Source organism: Anastrepha obliqua, unplaced genomic scaffold (genome assembly GCF_027943255.1).
Source record: "Anastrepha obliqua isolate idAnaObli1 unplaced genomic scaffold, idAnaObli1_1.0 ptg000027l, whole genome shotgun sequence".
NCBI classification, from domain to species: Eukaryota; Metazoa; Arthropoda; class Insecta; order Diptera; family Tephritidae; genus Anastrepha; species Anastrepha obliqua.
This window is the reverse complement of record NW_026562185.1, coordinates 180001-200000: the sequence shown is the minus strand read 5'-3', so window position 1 is coordinate 200000 and position 20000 is coordinate 180001. Positions and strand designations below refer to the sequence as shown.

The 20000-nt window shown below is 41.7% G+C and overlaps 1 non-coding gene and 2 pseudogenes across 1 annotated transcript; all 3 read right to left on the bottom strand.

Moving 5' to 3' along the window:
- Positions 1-9645: 9645 nt before the first annotated feature.
- On the bottom strand, positions 9646-12429 carry LOC129251502 (large subunit ribosomal RNA; annotated as a pseudogene).
- A 442-nt stretch (positions 12430-12871) lies between these two features.
- On the bottom strand, positions 12872-13052 carry LOC129251509 (5.8S ribosomal RNA; annotated as a pseudogene).
- Positions 13053-13644: 592 nt separating this feature from the next.
- Positions 13645-15635, bottom strand: LOC129251532 (small subunit ribosomal RNA). Its single transcript, XR_008582988.1, has one exon. It is a non-coding gene; the product is annotated as a small subunit ribosomal RNA (ribosomal RNA).
- Between the last annotated feature and the right edge of the window lie 4365 nt (positions 15636-20000).

Below are 20000 nucleotides of genomic sequence, written 5' to 3'. Positions count from 1 at the left end.
TCCACAAGCATTTGCACATCTCTCCGTTCAAACCATCGAAACCTGGAGACCTTTTAGACCTGACCAGGCCAAATGCATAATCCAACTCCTCAGCTTCTATTGGAGGGACAGGCACCTCTTGTGCAGGAGGAACCTGAACCTCAGCCCTGGGAAAAAACTCGCCTAACAGAACATTGGCACACTCTCTCCACGTCGATAATACAGTATCACCTACGCGAAGAGAGCTAGCCATCTCATTTCGACGACCCCGACAGATCCTATAGACCTGTCCCCAAGGGTCGTCCCTATTTTCCCCCACAAATCTCCTCCACTCTTCCTCCTTCACTCTCACAAGCATCTTCTTATACTCTTTCATCCCTACGCTAAATTGATACTTGAGCTGAGACAGATTCTCCGAATTGGTCCGCCTGCCGCGTTGAAACAAACGCCTCAAGCGTCGGACAGACCTCCTCTTTGAATTTAACTCACTCGTCCACCATTTCACACCTTTCATTCTCACAGCCCTAGCTTTCCTAAACAATAAGTCATTCACACCCCAGACACATTCATATAGACGAGCAATTTGCTCGTCAACCCCCAATTCCTCAAACTCCCTAAGCGGTATATCCAATACCGCTTCCCTAACAGTATGTCCATATCGGTTCCAGTCGGTACACGAGGTACGCCATCGCCTCAATGGACTCCCCCCTTCTAGCTGCGGGGTACGGGGAGTAACCATAATTTGTATTAAATTATGGTCACTAATTCCCCAACCCCCCCTAACACTCCATTTACACTCGAACCTACCCGCTGCTGCGTCATTCATGAGCGTCACGTCAATGTCACTCACACCTCTAGGCCCCTCAAACGTATACCATACGCTTGGTTCGTTTGCTACAAGAAGGTTATTCGCCACAACCCACTCGCTCATAACCTCACCCCGAGTGTGGCTCCGATATCCAGCAGTATGCCTGGATACCTTGCTGAACCACATCGGGGAGGTAGCATTCGCGTCAAGACACACGATGGCAGGAATGCTACTCTCAAGTAGTAGCACCGCATCAATGTATCTTAAGTAGGGCTCTAGAGGCTCGTCAGACTTGCAGTACAAGCTGACGACATTCATTCTGCCGAATTCCCCCTCGACACACACACATACTCCCCACTGTGATGAGTCAACTACTACACAAGAGTAGCTTGGCTCACACACAGCTACTGCGGCCTTGACTCCAAGGTCCGTAAAGACCCTGAAGCCCCCAGGAAGGCCTCTCACCACCCCATTGGTGGAGTATGGTTCCTGGAGCAAAGCAATGCCGCAGCCCCCCTCCGACATACACGCCCCCAATTCACACATCACGGCATATGACCCCTGACAGTTCAGTTGATATAGTTCAACCATCAATGTCTAGCGTTCGCACGGGCAACAATGGCACAGTACACCGGGCAGACAGTGGACATCATTAGATGTCCGGCTGGCTTGCCCTTAAACGCACAGTTGCGACAATGCGGGGCATTGCCACAACCTGCACTCCTGTGTCCTTCTTGCCCGCACCTACGGCAGACATCCTTCTTGGCTCTGCATTCTGCCACCCTGTGATCAAACCCCATGCATCGGAAGCAGCCGGGCGTCAGTTGGTCTGGCCGTACCCGGAAGGAAAACCACTTTATGTAGCAACGACCTGCTTCCAGGAGGGCGGACATTAGCATGTCCGTTCCCTCAAGGACAACATTCGTCACCCCATCGGGGCTGACCTTCCAAGGACGGCTGATCATCCTCACGTCCTTCTCACGGCACCCAGGGCTGAACTCCTTGAGGTTCAACCGGAACAACTCTCCCATGAAATCCTCAGGGGAGATCTCCGTGTGAACCCCCTGGACCACAACCCTAGGCCCCAGCTTCCGACGTATGCTCACATCGAGCCCCACTTCGGAAAACTTGGCATTTTTTGCCAAGTTATCCCTCTCGGCAACGGATGGGGTGCGAATAATCGCACCTCCATCCTTCAACGGGCGCACCTCGTGCACCCTAACCCCCATGGAAGGCCCAACCTCCTTTACAACTTTCTTGATCACCTCCTTGGAAGTAGTGGGGGTTTTACCCCTCACTACGACCGACCAGGTCTCAACTGGCTTGGGCACCGGCAACGCAGGCAACACAGGCGCAGGCGCCTGAGGTGCCGGCATCATCGCTGCACCAGCCAGCGCAGCTCCAGCCGTCCTCCGAGGTGCTTCCTCCCTGGTTGTCATGGTGGCTTCCAACCGCCCACGAAGATGGGCGATCTCCGCCACCATCTCAACAAAGAGCTCCTCAAACTCCAAGGAGTATCCAAGGAGATCCTTCGCTGTGCTCTTCGGGACGCCGTCCATGTCAATGACGGCTCCACTAAAGGCCGTCACAATGGACTTAAAGCGTCCCATAAATTCGCCCCCAACCTTCTTCTGTTCGGCACCCCCCCCCGAACGCTCCCAAACCTTCCTGGGAAGCACGCAATCTCTTACAGAAATCTACCAGGTGCTTCCCAGCTGGACCTAATTTAGCCCCTGTCTTACTCCCCTTTTTCCCACTCCCAATCTTTCCGCTTTCGGAACCACCCTCGCTTCCACTCACCTTTTCAGGTACCTTTAGAGATACCTTCTCCACCGGAACCGCTGCACCTCCAGCGGTCTTCTTCTTAGAACGGGGAGGAGACCGCAAGATCACCTCCTCCTCTCCGGACGTCGTCTCGTCCATTGCCGACGATGGCACCGCCGAACCGCTTGGAAGAGGGGTGTTCGCCCTCTTCCTCAACCCTTCTGATTTGGGCATTGCCCAACTCTCCACCACTAAGGTTGCCGAGTTCGCCGTATAAAGGCCTCCCGAGCAACAACAAAAACTGGGTCCCTTTTGGGCAACGGCAACTACTGCACGGCAGGAGTGAATCCCGCACAGGCACGCACACAGCGGCTGCACCTATCGGCGAGCCAAAGCAAAGCGCGAGGGCGTAGCCCACAGCGCCAACCAAAGGTTTGGCAAAGGCCACCACCAATGCCTTGCCGGACAGAACACTGTTCCCCGAACAAGGACGGGTCGACCAAGGTGGAGCTAACGCCGAGCTCGACCGCAGGCAAAAAACACAACACGCTTTGGTCGTAGCACCTGCACAAAGTATTCAACCTTGGCGCAGTACTGTACCCACGCACAAAAGGGGACGCTCTTTTTGCTGTTGCCAAATATGGCAATATAGCGGCACGACAAACCTAGTGTACGCCCGCACTGTACTTCCACGCCGAAATGTAACGGCACACGCACACGAGAAGGACGCCGAAAATTAGCGGCACACGCCAAAAACCACGCCAGAAATAGCGGCACTCAAAAGTTGTAAACAACTTACCAACAAGGTACACTTGTACGCAATGTACAGCCACGCAAACGGTGGCGTCACTAGCACAACACACCACGCCGAAAAATAACGGCACGCCCGCAAAGTTGTAAACAACTTAATGGAAAATTTCCAACGCTGTATCTAGCGGCACTCACACGCACGCACAATGTGTCTATAGCACGGAGTATATTGGCACTCACTGGAGTGTCCAACAAAACTACCGTACGGCACTTAATCACTCGTAACACTGTACAGCTACTACAAAGTAGCGTCACTCGCACAACGGCACTTTCAATCACAATTAATTGTAAACACTGTACCGCTATGGTACAGCCACAACAATATTAGCGTCACTCGCACAACTGTAATACACCGGTACTCACACACGAATGTAACCGCAAAAGGAAATCACAAAAATCGCAAATCACCGCTTAGCACACGACACGTCCGCACTATTCAACAGTCAGACTGAGAATGAGTAGATAGGGACAACAACGTGTGGCGTTTTTTACGTGAGTTCCTGCTGGCGACAGCCCAAACCCACGGTGCTCAAAAGCACAACGGATCAAAACAATGCGTTGATCAGCGCCCCAAAAATGCCGAAGCATTTAAGGATACCAATTGGTAGTGTGGAATGGACACACTAACCACCTTGGTAGGGTTCGAGGTCTATCTAACCCTCTGCCGTTCTATGGGTCCCGGCACCCGGTTGCATTGCAACTCCACATCGAGCCAAAAGGCTCTACCCGCATTTAGGTGTTAACCACAGCCACCACGAAACTCCCCGAAGGGCCGTTCCCAATGAACAGGTCGGAGCAAGCTCCGAGGGCCCCTGTTCCCCGTGGTACCAGATTTAAGTCTCCGGTCAGACCTCGTAGCCGAGACTACTACCAGTTGAGCTTCCATACAGCTCTGGACTGGTGGCCATTTCCCACACCTAAGCAACAACAGACAATGCACAGAACAACAGAATGCACAGACAAGAACGGCTAAAAACTAATCAACTGAACGCCTTAAATTACGTCGCCGCCTAAAAACCTCTCGCGCATATTGCCCTAACATTTCGACATTCCGACGGTTGGCAATCACACCACTCACATCATACCGTCCATCAGTCCAACTAATCCCCACACCCACAAGATCCCTAATGTCTGAGTACATCGGGCATTCACAGAGGACGTGCACCCAGTCCTCTCTTGCCGACCCACAAACACACTCCTCACTTGTGGACAAGCGCCTCTCATGCAAATAAGCATTAAGAGGCCCATGTCCTGTAAGGAGGAATCCCAGGCTGAGGGAAAATCCAAAATCAGGATTTTCCCCGACAAAGGAAACATCCCGAATGTACTCGTATGTCACGCGACCTTTGGAACTATTGTCCCATCGGTTTTGCCACCCACGAAGCATACATTCCTTCAACAACCTTTCACACTCTAGATACCCCCTTTCTACATCACCGTCGGATATCCATCCATCTAGCAGCGGCATACAAAGCCTCCTTCTCAACCTGAAGGTAAATGCCCGTTGCACAACTAACAGGTCAAGAGGAGGCGCACCTAACAACACCTGCAACGCATCCGTACTCACTGTACGGCATACAGGCAAACAGGCAAGCAACATAATGCGCTGGCACGCCATCAGATGACGTTTGCCAACCGACTTTAAAGCCCATTCGTACCATATAGCGGCACCATAAGTGGCACAGGCCACAAATAGGCCCCGATATACGGTACGAACCGCACGCCGGCTAAGACCCCAGTCAAATCTGACAACGCGACGCACTTGCCCAACGATTGCCTGCAGCCGCTCCCTCAACGAAACTAAGTGTGGAGTAAAACACATCCTTTCACTCATAGTTACCCCCAGGTATTTGACTTGCGTCACATACCTAATACCTACCCCATTCAAACGTACAATCGGTGGACGACTCGGGGACAATCTGCCCTTAAGCAGCATTGTCACCGTTTTGTCCATCGATATGTCCACTCCCACATCTACCCCCCAATTGTGGGTAAATGTAAGGAGCTGCCCCCCCACTCGCTCTAGTTCCTCACGCGAACGACCCTCAACCAAAATGAGAAGGTCGTCCGCATACGCACAGTGTTTACAGAGTGGCTCTAACTGCCGAAGCAGGGAGTCCATCATGAGGTTCCAAATGAAGGGACCACAGACGGATCCCTGCGGACAGCCTCGCTCCACCCCAATCTCCACACTCCCGCCCACTCCTACCATGGATGCTTTTCTGTCCGAAAAATAACTCCGCCATAGAGTAATTTCCGGACAGCCAAGCTCCTCTAATCTCTGCAACACACGATCCCAGCGCAAGTAATCAAATGCCCCCTTAAAGTCAATAAATATGCCAAGGACATATTTATTGACGTTTTCCCTAACTACACTCTGAACATACAACCACGCATCCTCTATACCACGTCTTTTCCTAAACCCATACTGCCTATCCGACCTAACACCCCGAGTTAGCTCCTGAAGCCGCTCAACCATAACCCTTTCCAGCACTTTTCCAAGTACTGGAAGGAGGCTGATACCACGATAAGATCGAGGATCGCTCCTGATCTTATCGGGCGACTTCAAGAGTGCAACGACCCTAGCAATTTTCCACTCGCGTGGAAAATATCCCTCCCATATGCATTTATCATAAATGGCCTCCAAATATTCCGGAATGAACTTCCACAAGCATTTGCACATCTCTCCGTTCAAACCATCGAAACCTGGAGACCTTTTAGACCTGACCAGGCCAAATGCATAATCCAACTCCTCAGCTTCTATTGGAGGGACAGGCACCTCTTGTGCAGGAGGAACCTGAACCTCAGCCCTGGGAAAAAACTCGCCTAACAGAACATTGGCACACTCTCTCCACGTCGATAATACAGTATCACCTACGCGAAGAGAGCTAGCCATCTCATTTCGACGACCCCGACAGATCCTATAGACCTGTCCCCAAGGGTCGTCCCTATTTTCCCCCACAAATCTCCTCCACTCTTCCTCCTTCACTCTCACAAGCATCTTCTTATACTCTTTCATCCCTACGCTAAATTGATACTTGAGCTGAGACAGATTCTCCGAATTGGTCCGCCTGCCGCGTTGAAACAAACGCCTCAAGCGTCGGACAGACCTCCTCTTTGAATTTAACTCACTCGTCCACCATTTCACACCTTTCATTCTCACAGCCCTAGCTTTCCTAAACAATAAGTCATTCACACCCCAGACACATTCATATAGACGAGCAATTTGCTCGTCAACCCCCAATTCCTCAAACTCCCTAAGCGGTATATCCAATACCGCTTCCCTAACAGTATGTCCATATCGGTTCCAGTCGGTACACGAGGTACGCCATCGCCTCAATGGACTCCCCCCTTCTAGCTGCGGGGTACGGGGAGTAACCATAATTTGTATTAAATTATGGTCACTAATTCCCCAACCCCCCCTAACACTCCATTTACACTCGAACCTACCCGCTGCTGCGTCATTCATGAGCGTCACGTCAATGTCACTCACACCTCTAGGCCCCTCAAACGTATACCATACGCTTGGTTCGTTTGCTACAAGAAGGTTATTCGCCACAACCCACTCGCTCATAACCTCACCCCGAGTGTGGCTCCGATATCCAGCAGTATGCCTGGATACCTTGCTGAACCACATCGGGGAGGTAGCATTCGCGTCAAGACACACGATGGCAGGAATGCTACTCTCAAGTAGTAGCACCGCATCAATGTATCTTAAGTAGGGCTCTAGAGGCTCGTCAGACTTGCAGTACAAGCTGACGACATTCATTCTGCCGAATTCCCCCTCGACACACACACATACTCCCCACTGTGATGAGTCAACTACTACACAAGAGTAGCTTGGCTCACACACAGCTACTGCGGCCTTGACTCCAAGGTCCGTAAAGACCCTGAAGCCCCCAGGAAGGCCTCTCACCACCCCATTGGTGGAGTATGGTTCCTGGAGCAAAGCAATGCCGCAGCCCCCCTCCGACATACACGCCCCCAATTCACACATCACGGCATATGACCCCTGACAGTTCAGTTGATATAGTTCAACCATCAATGTCTAGCGTTCGCACGGGCAACAATGGCACAGTACACCGGGCAGACAGTGGACATCATTAGATGTCCGGCTGGCTTGCCCTTAAATGCACAGTTGCGACAATGCGGGGCATTGCCACAACCTGCACTCCTGTGCCCTTCCTGCCCGCACCTACGGCAGACATCCTTCTTGGCTCTGCATTCTGCCACCCTGTGATCAAACCCCATGCATCGGAAGCAGCCGGGCGTCAGTTGGTCTGGCCGTACCCGGAAGGAAAACCACTTTATGTAGCAACGACCTGCTTCCAGGAGGGCGGACATTAGCATGTCCGTTCCCTCAAGGACAACATTCGTCACCCCATCGGGGCTGACCTTCCAAGGACGGCTGATCATCCTCACGTCCTTCTCACGGCACCCAGGGCTGAACTCCTTGAGGTTCAACCGGAACAACTCTCCCATGAAATCTTCAGGGGAGATCTCCGTGTGGACCCCTTGGACCACAACCCTAGGCCCCAGCTTCCGACGTATGCTCACATCGAGCCCCACCTCGGAAAACTTGGCATTTTTCGCCAAGTTGTCCCTCTCGGCAACGGATGGGGTGCGAATAATCGCACCTCCATCCTTCAACGGGCGCACCTCGTGCACCCTAACCCCCATGGAAGGCCCTACCTCCTTTACTACTTTCTTAATCACCTCCTTGGAAGTAGTGGGGGTTTTACCCCTCACTACGACCGACCAGGTCTCGACTGGTTTGGGCACCGGCAACGCAGGCAACACAGGCGCAGGCGCCTGAGGTGCCGGCATCATCGCTGCACCAGCCAGCGCAGCTCCAGCCGTCCTCCGAGGTGCTTCCTCCCTAGTGACCTTCGTGGCTTCCAACTGCCCACGAAGATGGGCTATTTCCGCCACCATGTCAACAAAGAGTTCCTCGAACTCCAGGGAGTATCCCAGGAGGTCCTTAGCTAAACTCTTTGGGACGCCGTCCATGTCTATGACGGCTCCACTAAAGGCCGTCGCAATGGACTTGAAGCGTCCCATAAACTGCCCCCCAACTTTCAACGCTCCAAAACCTTCCACGGAAGCACCCAATTTCTTCTGGAACTCCTCCAAGTGCTTCCCAGCTGGACCTAATTTAGCCCCTGTCTTACGCCCCTTTCTCCCACTCCCAATTTTTCCACTTTCGGAAGCGCCCTCGCTTCCACTCACCCCCGACTTACTAGAAGGCACCTTTTCAGGTACCTTTAAAACCTCCTTACCCATTTTCTCCACCGGAACCGCTGCACCTCCAGCGGTCTTCTTCTTAGTACGGGGAGGAGACCGCAAAATCACCTCCTCCTCTCCGGACGTCGATTCGTCCATTGCCGACGATGGCACCGCCGAACCGCTTGGAAGAGGGGTGTTCGCCCTCTTCCGAATACCGTCTAGTTTGGGCATAGCCCAACGACCCTCACACGTAGGTAGCCGAATTCGCCGGATAAAGGCCTCCCAAGCAACAACAAAAATTTGGTCCCTTTTGGGCAACGGCAACTACTGCACGGCAGGAGTGAATCCCGCACAGGCACGCACACAGCGGCTGCACCTATCGGCGAGCCAAAGCAAAGCGCGAGGGCGTAGCCCACAGCGCCAACCAAAGGTTTGGCAAAGGCCACCACCAATGCCTTGCCGGACAGAACACTGTTCCCCGAACAAGGACGGGTCGACCAAGGTGGAGCTAACGCCGAGCTCGACCGCAGGCAAAAACACAACACGCTTTGGTCGTAGCACCTGCACAAGGTATTCAACCTTGGCGCAGTACTGTACCCACGCACAAAAGAGGACGCCCTTTTTACTGTTGCCAAATATGGCAATATAGCGGCACGACTACCTAGTGTACACGCACTCAACGAACCCACGCCGAAAAAATAACAGCGCGACACTACACCGACGCCAAGGATTAACGGCACGCGCCAAAAACCACGCCGAAAAATAACGGCACGCGCAAAAAACACCACGCCAAGAAAATAACGGCACGCCCGCAAAAGTTGTAAACAACTTAATGGAAAATTTCCAATGTGTCAATAGTACGGAGTATGGTGGCACTCACTAGAGTGTCCAGCAACACTACCGTACGGCACTCACTCACGCGTCCAATATATTCACTACGCTGTACGAAAACACGTACAGCCACGCAAAAAATTGGCGTCACTCAAAAGAAACCGTATCACGCACCGGTACTCACACACGAATGTAACCGCAAAAGGAAATCACAAAAATCGCAAATCACCGCTTAGCACACGACACGTCCGCACTATTCAACAGTCAAACTGAGAATGAGTAGATAGGGACAGTAGGAATCTCGTTAATCCATTCATGCGCGTCACTAATTAGATGACGAGGCATTTGGCTACCTTAAGAGAGTCATAGTTACTCCCGCCGTTTACCCGCGCTTACTTGAATTTCTTCACTTTGACATTCAGAGCACTGGGCAGAAATCACATTGTGTCAACACCCGTTAGGGCCATCACAATGCTTTGTTTTAATTAGACAGTCGGATTCCCCAAGTCCGTGCCAGTTCTGAATTGATTGTTAATTGATAATCGTTATAATTTAAAAGGAATATATATCGAATGATATAATTCCTTAAAAATTTTAGCAAGAAAGTTCCACAATTGGCTACGTAACTACTATCCGGGGAACAAGAATCGTAATTCTCTATTTACCCAGAACGAGTACATAAACCATGGTATTGCTTCCCAATCAAGCCCGACTATCTCAATCTTCAGAGCCAATCCTTATCCCGAAGTTACGGATCTAATTTGCCGACTTCCCTTACCTACATTATTCTATCGACTAGAGACTCTTCACCTTGGAGACCAGCTGCGGATATTGGTACGGCCTGTTGAGAAGTTTGCGTGACCCCACCATAAATTTTCAAGGTCCGAGGAGAAAATATCGACACAACAGTAAATGTCATGCTCTTCTAGTCCATCTACCATATCTCTCTTCGAAAGACTTCCATGGTAGTACGACTATAAAACAGAAAAGAAAACTCTTCCGATATCTCTCGACGGCTTCTTTATGGTCGTTCCTGTTGCCAGGATGAGCACAAGGCCCATTTTTAATAACAAACGGATACTCAACAGGTTACGGAATTGGAACCGTATTCCCTTTCGTTCAAAATAATTCAAGTATTTTAATTATTTTTAAATATATTTTTATTAATATTTTTTTTTTTATTAAAAACTTGAAAATTTTCGGCTTTCGCCTTGAACTTAGGACCGACTAACTCGTGATCAACCACTGTTCACACGAAACCCTTCTCCACTTCAGTCCTCCAAGGTCTCATTCGATTATTTGCTACTACCACCAAGATCTGTACCAATAGCGGCTCCATGCAGGCTTACGCCAAACACTTCTAAGCACACTATTGTACCCTCCTACTCACTAAAGTTTCAAAATTTATAAATCAATCGAAATTGTTTTATAAATCATCTACTTTAGCGGTAATGTATAGGTATACAACTTAAGCGCCATCCATTTTAAGGGCTAGTTGCTTCGGCAGGTGAGTTGTTACACACTCCTTAGCGGATTACGACTTCCATGTCCACCGTCCTGCTGTTTTAAGCAACCAACGCCTTTCATGGTATCTGCATGAGTTGTTAATTTAGGCACCGTAACATTACGTTTGGTTCATCCCACAGCGCCAGTTCTGCTTACCAAAAGTGGCCCACTGGGCACATTATATCATAACCTCAACCTTCATATCAAGAAAGGTGAGGTTCTTACCCATTTAAAGTTTGAGAATAGGTTAAAATCGTTTCGACCCTAAGGCCTCTAATCATTCGCTTTACCAGATAAGATTATTTTATATAATTTTTAAATGCACCAGCTATCCTGAGGGAAACTTCGGAGGGAACCAGCTACTAGATGGTTCGATTGGTCTTTCGCCCCTATACTCAATTCTGACAATCGATTTGCACGTCAGAACTGTTTCGGTCTTCCATCAGGGTTTCCCCTGACTTCAACCTGATCAAGTATAGTTCACCATCTTTCGGGTCACAGCATATATGCTCAAGGTACGCTCCAGTTAGAGGTATAAATAATAATAAATTATCATTATACATAACTATATGGAACGCCCCGGGATTGAATTAATTGACTATTTATTAAAAAATAGACTAAAAATTAATCCCATTATATTTAAGTTAAGTTAATTATGCCATTAAGTTTAATATAACTCAATGACTTGCACATATGTTAGACTCCTTGGTCCGTGTTTCAAGACGGGTCCCGAAGGTATCCTGAATCTTTCGCATTGTTAATCATATAAATGCATACAAATAAATATTAATATCATAGATATTAAATTTTTTGTAAAATTCAAAAAATGAATTTTAGCATTATATATAATAAAATCTATCAACACTTTATCAAATCATTAGTATTTATTTTATGTTAATATGCTTAAAAAGCAAATTAATTTAAATAAACTTAATATCACCAATGATCTTTTGATAAATACTTTATTATGTTAATAGATTACAATGTCCTTATATGAAAAAAATGCACATTATTTTTTTAATTATTTAATGATGAATTTTTCATAATGGATATTCAGGTTCATCGGGCTTAACCTCTAAGCAGTTTCACGTACTATTTAACTCTCTATTCAGAGTTCTTTTCAACTTTCCCTCACGGTACTTGTTTACTATCGGTCTCATGGTTATATTTAGTTTTAGATGGAGTTTACCACCCACTTAGTGCTGCACTATCAAGCAACACGACTCTTTGGAAATATCTTTCTAGTAATCATTAACGTTATACGGGCCTGGCACCCTCTATGGGTAAATGGCCTCATTTAAGAAGGACTTAAATCGTTAATTTCTCATACTAGATATTAAGATATTCCATACACTGCATCTCACATTTGACATATAGACAAAGTGACTTAGTGCTGAACTATTTTCTTTTCGCTCGCCGCTACTAAGAAAATCCTTGTTAGTTTCTTTTCCTCCCCTCATTAATATGCTTAAATTCAGGGGGTAATCCCATATGAGTTGAGGTTGTTTTAATATTCTTTTTTTATCTTCTCACAATTTAATAAAAAAATTATATCATCTTTTCATCTCTATTTTTCTTTTCTCCTTTTATATATTGTAAATATATAAAAATAATAATAATGTAAAATGAGGCAATCCTAGAATAAAAAATTTAATTTTTATGCTAGACATTCCTCCTTTTAATTACATATATAAATTATTATTTTATATATATATATAAATAATATGAAAATTTTTTGTAAAGAATACTTAGATTCAATATTTTCATCATTTCATTTTATTTGAGAGGATTTTTTTTTTAAAGAATATATAATAAATAAAATTCATTATATATCTTTATTTTTTTTGCTATTAATATTATGAATTATTTAAAATCCAATAATATACACATTTGCTTAAATTCAATTATTTTTATAAAAGAATAAGCAACTTATTTAGCATAGTCTTACAACCCTCAACCATATGTAGTCCAAGCAGTACTTTAAAATTGAATTTAATGTACATAACAGCATGGACTGCGATATGCGTTCAAAATGTCGATGTTCATGTGTCCTGCAGTTCACACGATGACGCACAGTTTGCTGCGTTCTTCATCGACCCATGAGCCAAGTGATCCACCGCTTAGAGTATTTTTTTATTTATTTTTATTTATAACAAATGTCAATTTTTTTTTGCATATATTAATTGAAAGAGTAAAATTAAATAATATTAATAATATATAAATTGATTTTCTTTCAATAATATATATCAAATATATTTAACTCTAAACATTTTTATTAAGTTGCGAATGTCTTAGTTCAACAATAATACAGTGGTGGTATTTATTATGATTCAATTATTTTGTATTTTTTTAATCATTTTATGTATATATAATAATATAATAAATATATACCACTTTTGTTATTGTGAACAAATTAACTTATCATTCAATCAAATGAATAATAAGTACAACTTTTTATTTTCATGTTTAAAGGTTTTTAAAAGAAAAAAATAAGAAAAAACATTACAAAATGTACCATCATATATTATATTTAATATGATATAATTGATGGATCACAAATTGAATGAAAAAGAATAAAAAGAATTATGGATTCAAAATAATTATATAAATTTTTTTTTTTTTTTTCTTTTTTTTTTTTTTTTTTTTTTCTTTTTGTTCGTTTGTTTGCTTGTCTGTTTGTTTGTTTGTTTGTTTGTTTTTCTTACGGATATGGAACACAATAATGATCCTTCCGCAGGTTCACCTACGGAAACCTTGTTACGACTTTTACTTCCTCTAAATAATCAAGTTCGGTCAACTTTTGCGAAACAACCGTGACACACGAGGCGTCACAGTGATCACGTCCGGAGACCTCACTAAATAATTCAATCGGTAGTAGCGACGGGCGGTATGTACAAAGGGCAGGGACTTAATCAATGCGAGTTAATAACTCGCACTTACTGGGAATTCCAAGTTCATGTGAACAGTTTCAGTTCACAATCCCAAGCATGAAAGTGGTTCAGCGGTTTACCCGGACCTCTCGGTCTAGGAAATACACGTTGATACTTTCATTGTAGCGCGCGTGCAGCCCAGGACATCTAAGGGCATCACAGACCTGTTATTGCTCAATCTCGTTACTGCTAGACGCAATTTGTCCATTTAAGAAGCTAGTGTCCTTATAATGGGACAAACCAACAGGTACGACTCCACTTATATAAACACATTCAAACACTTGTACATTCAAGATGTACGCATGAAAGAAGGCTATATAAGTTTCAACATCATAATCCTGAAAGCATCTATTTAATATATTTGAGTCTCGTTCGTTATCGGAATTAACCAGACAAATCACTCCACGAACTAAGAACGGCCATGCACCACCACCCATAGATTCGAGAAAGAGCTATCAATCTGTCTTACACGCTTATGTTCGGACCTGGTAAGTTTTCCCGTGTTGAGTCAAATTAAGCCGCAGGCTCCACTCCTGGTGGTGCCCTTCCGTCAATTCCTTTAAGTTTCAGCTTTGCAACCATACTTCCCCCGGAGCCCAAAAGCTTTGGTTTCCCGGGAAGCGACTGAGAGAGCCATAGTAGTAGCTACACCCAATTGCTAGCTGGCATCGTTTATGGTTAGAACTAGGGCGGTATCTGATCGCCTTCGAACCTCTAACTTTCGTTCTTGATTAATGAAAACATCTTTGGCAAATGCTTTCGCTTAAGTTAGTCTTACGACGGTCCAAGAATTTCACCTCTCGCGTCGTAATACTAATGCCCCCAAACTGCTTCTATTAATCATTACCTCTTGATCTAAAAACCAATGAAAGTAGAACAGAGGTCTTATTTCATTATTCCATGCACAAAATATTCAGGCATTTGGAGCCTGCTTTAAGCACTCTAATTTGTTCAAAGTAATTGTACCGGCCCACAACAACACTCGATGAAGAGCACTGAAGTAGGTTTAAATAGGAGGAATATATAAAAAATACATTGTATTAATTATATATAAGAACTCCACCGGTAATACGCTTACATACATAAGGTAATGTACATACCACAATATATAGTTGTACTACCCGTATGAAGCACAAATTCAACTACGAACGTTTTAACCGCAACAACTTTAATATACGCTATTGGAGCTGGAATTACCGCGGCTGCTGGCACCAGACTTGCCCTCCAATAGGTCCTTGTTAAAGGATTTAAAGTGTACTCATTCCAATTACAGGGCCTCGGATATGAGTCCTGTATTGTTATTTTTCGTCACTACCTCCCCGAACTGGGAGTGGGTAATTTACGCGCCTGCTGCCTTCCTTAGATGTGGTAGCCGTTTCTCAGGCTCCCTCTCCGGAATCGAACCCTGATTCCCCGTTACCCGTTGCAACCATGGTAGTCCTAGATACTACCATCAAAAGTTGATAGGGCAGACATTTGAAAGATCTGTCGTCGGTACGGGACCATACGATCTGCAAGTTATCTAGAGTTCAACCAATTTAACGATCAAATGATCGCTTGGTTTTAGTCTAATAAAAGCACACGTTCCATAAGGTCCGTGTTTATATTGCATGTATTAGCTCTAGAATTACCACAGTTATCCAAGTAACTGTTAACGATCTATGGAACCATAACTGATATAATGAGCCTTTTGCGGTTTCACTTTTAATTTGTTTGTACTTAGACATGCATGGCTTAATCTTTGAGACAAGCATATAACTACTGGCAGGATCAACCAGAATAATATTTTTATTTATATATTTTTCTTTGTTTTTCATATTTGAAAATTTCATAAATTACGGTGTATATAAAAAGTAAAGGGGCGACCCCCCTTTAGCTTTTCTTATTAAAAATTCAAAAACCGTTTTTTATGAAAAAGAATTTTCGTTCTCTATATTATATATTTTATATAAAAATATAAGAACGATATTTCTTCTTAATATTTGCCAATTTTCAAATAATTTATCATTCTTAATAACATTTTACTTTTTTTTCAAATGCATTTTTAATGTAATAATTTCATATATTACATAATTTTTCTCTTTGAATTGAAATTAATAATTTCATAATTCTATTTTTTAATCATAAATATATATGATTGAAAAAATTTTCTCCTCTTTTCCTTTGTTTAAAATTTAATTTTTCTTATAAATTTTTGTTTTTCTTATTTTTTTCTCTTCATCATCTGTTTAATTTCCTGTATTTATACAAGAAACAAACAGTTGAGGATAATTTCTATGTAATGCTAGTATAGAATATAAAATTTTGAATTCAAAAATTTATTTCTATTTAAACTAACTATAGAAAACCAGGAATAAAATACAATAACACCAATATGCCATAACATGTTAGTATAGAATATAGATTCTTCATATATGTATATATATTCGAAAATTTTTTCTATTTAAACTAACGTATGGAAAACCAGGAATAAAATCATAATATTACCAGTTTAATATGGCTCAAATTCGAGTTTCATATAGTTATGATTCGATTTATATGCTTCAATATCATTGGTTAGTTAACTTTTGATATTTTCATATTATATCACATGCCTTCACCGTGAGTGTTTTTTGCCATGCACACCTCACATTGTCAAAAATGTATGGGAAAAATTTATTTCAATACATTTCAGTTTGATTTGAAATGTCTTTATTATATATTTTAGTGCCAATATGCCAAGGTTATATTCCATAACTTGCTATTTAAACTAACGTATGGAAAACCAGGTATAAAATCACAATATTACCAGTTTAATATGGCTCAAATTCGAGTTTCATATAGTTATGATTCGATTTATATGCTTCAATATCATTGGTTAGTTAACTTTTGATATTTTCATATTATATCACATGCCTTCACCGTGAGTGTTTTTTGCCATGCACACCTCACATTGTCAAAAATGTATGGGAAAAATTTATTTCAATACATTTCAGTTTGATTTGAAATGTCTTTATTATATATTTTAGTGCCAATATGCCAAGGTTATATTCCATAACTCTCTATTTAAACTAACGTATGGAAAACCAGGCATAAAATCACAATATTACCAGTTTAATATGGCTCAAATTCGAGTTTCATATAGTTATGATTCGATTTATATGTTTCAATATCATTGGTTAGTTAACTTTTGATATTTTCATATCATTTCACATGCCTTCACCGTGAGTGTTTTTTGCCATGCACACCTCACATTGTCAAAAATGTATGGGAAAAATTCATTTCAATACATTTCAGTTTGATTTGAAATGTCTTTATTATATATTTTAGTGCCAATATGCCAAGGTTATATTCCATAACATGTTAGTATAGCTAATATGAATTCTTCATATATGTATATATATTCGAAAATTTTTTCTATTTAAACTAACGTATGGAAAAAACCAGGCATAAAATCACAATATTACCAGTTTAATATGGCTTAAATTCGAGTTTCATATAGTTATGATTCGATTTATATGCTTCAATATCGTTGGTTAGTTAACTTTTGATATTTTCATATTATATCACATGCCTTCACCGTGAGTGTTTTTTGCCATGCACACCTCACATTGTCAAAAATGTATGGGAAAAATTTATTTCAATACATTTCAGTTTGATTTGAAATGTCTTTATTATATATTTTAGTGCCAATATGCCAAGGTTATATTCCATAACTCTCTATTTAAACTAACGTATGGAAAACCAGGCATAAAATCACAATATTACCAGTTTAATATGGCTCAAATTCGAGTTTCATATAGTTATGATTCGATTTATATGCTTCAATATCATTGGTTAGTTAACTTTTGATATTTTCATATTATATCACATGCCTTCACCGTGAGTGTTTTTTGCCATGCACACCTCACATTGTCAAAAATGTATGGGAAAAATTCATTTCAATACATTTCAGTTTGATTTGAAATGTCTTTATTATATATTTTAGTGCCAATATGCCAAGGTTATATTCCATAACATGTTAGTATTAGAATATAGATTCTTCATATATGTATATATATTCGAAAATTTTTTCTATTTAAACTAACGTATGGAAAACCAGGCATAAAATCACAATATTACCAGTTTAATATGGCTTAAATTCGAGTTTCATATAGTTATGATTCGATTTATATGCTTCAATATCATTGGTTAGTTAACTTTTGATATTTTCATATTATATCACATGCCTTCACCGTGAGTGTTTTTTGCCATGCACACCTCACATTGTCAAAAATGTATGGGAAAAATTCATTTCAATACATTTCAGCTTGATTTGAAATGTCTTTATTATATATTTTAGTGCCAATATGCCAAGGTTATATTCCATAACTCTCTATTTAAACTAACGTATGGAAAACCAGGCATAAAATCACAATATTACCAGTTTAATATGGCTCAAATTCGAGTTTTATATAGTTATGATTCGATTTATATGCTTCAATATCATTGGTTAGTTAACTTTTGATATTTTCATATTATATCACATGCCTTCACCGTGAGTGTTTTTTGCCATGCACACCTCACATTGTCAAAAATGTATGGGAAAAATTCATTTCAATACATTTCAGTTTGATTTGATATGTCTTTATTATATATTTTAGTGCCAATATGCCAAGGTTATATTCCATAACTCTCTATTTAAACTAACGTATGGAAAACCAGGCATAAAATCACAATATTACCAGTTTAATATGGCTCAAATTCGAGTTTCATATAGTTATGATTCGATTTATATGCTTCAATATCATTGGTTAGTTAACTTTTGATATTTTCATATTATATCACATGCCTTCACCGTGAGTGTTTTTTGCCATGCACACCTCACATTGTCAAAAATGTATGGGAAAAATTCATTTCAATACATTTCAGTTTGATTTGAAATGTCTTTATTATATATTTTAGTGCCAATATGCCAAGGTTATATTCCATAACTTGCTATTTAAACTAACGTATGGAAAACCAGGCATAAAATCACAATATTACCAGTTTAATATGGCTCAAATTCGAGTTTCATATAGTTATGATTCGATTTATATGCTTCAATATCATTGGTTAGTTAACTTTTGATATTTTCATATTATATCACATGCCTTCACCGTGAGTGTTTTTTGCCATGCACACCTCACATTGTCAAAAATGTATGGGAAAAATTTATTTCAATACATTTCAGTTTGATTTGAAATGTCTTTATTATATATTTTAGTGCCAATATGCCAAGGTTATATTCCATAACTCTCTATTTAAACTAACGTATGGAAAACCAGGCATAAAATCACAATATTACCAGTTTAATATGGCTCAAATTCGAGTTTCATACAGTTATGATTCGATTTATATGCTTCAATATCATTGGTTAGTTAACTTTTGATATTTTCATATTATATCACATGCCTTCACCGTGAGTGTTTTTTGCCATGCACACCTCACATTGTCAAAAATGTATGGGAAAAATTCATTTCAATACATTTCAGTTTGATTTGAAATGTCTTTATTATATATTTTAGTGCCAATATGCCAAGGTTATATTCCATAACATGTTAGTATTAGAATATAGATTCTTCATATATGTATATATATTCGAAAATTTTTTCTATTTAAACTAACGTATGGAAAACCAGGCATAAAATCACAATATTACCAGTTTAATATGGCTTAAATTCGAGTTTCATATAGTTATGATTCGATTTATATGCTTCAATATCATTGGTTAGTTAACTTTTGATATTTTCATATTATATCACATGCCTTCACCGTGAGTGTTTTTTGCCATGCACACCTCACATTGTCAAAAATGTATGGGAAAAATTCATTTCAATACATTTCAGTTTGATTTGAAATGTCTTTATTATATATTTTAGTGCCAATATGCCAAGGTTATATTCCATAACTCTCTATTTAAACTAACGTATGGAAAACCAGGCATAAAATCACAATATTACCAGTTTAATATGGCTCAAATTCGAGTTTCATATAGTTATGATTCGATTTATATGCTTCAATATCATTGGTTAGTTAACTTTTGATATTTTCATATTATATCACATGCCTTCACCGTGAGTGTTTTTTGCCATGCACACCTCACATTGTCAAAAATGTATGGGAAAAATTCATTTCAATACATTTCA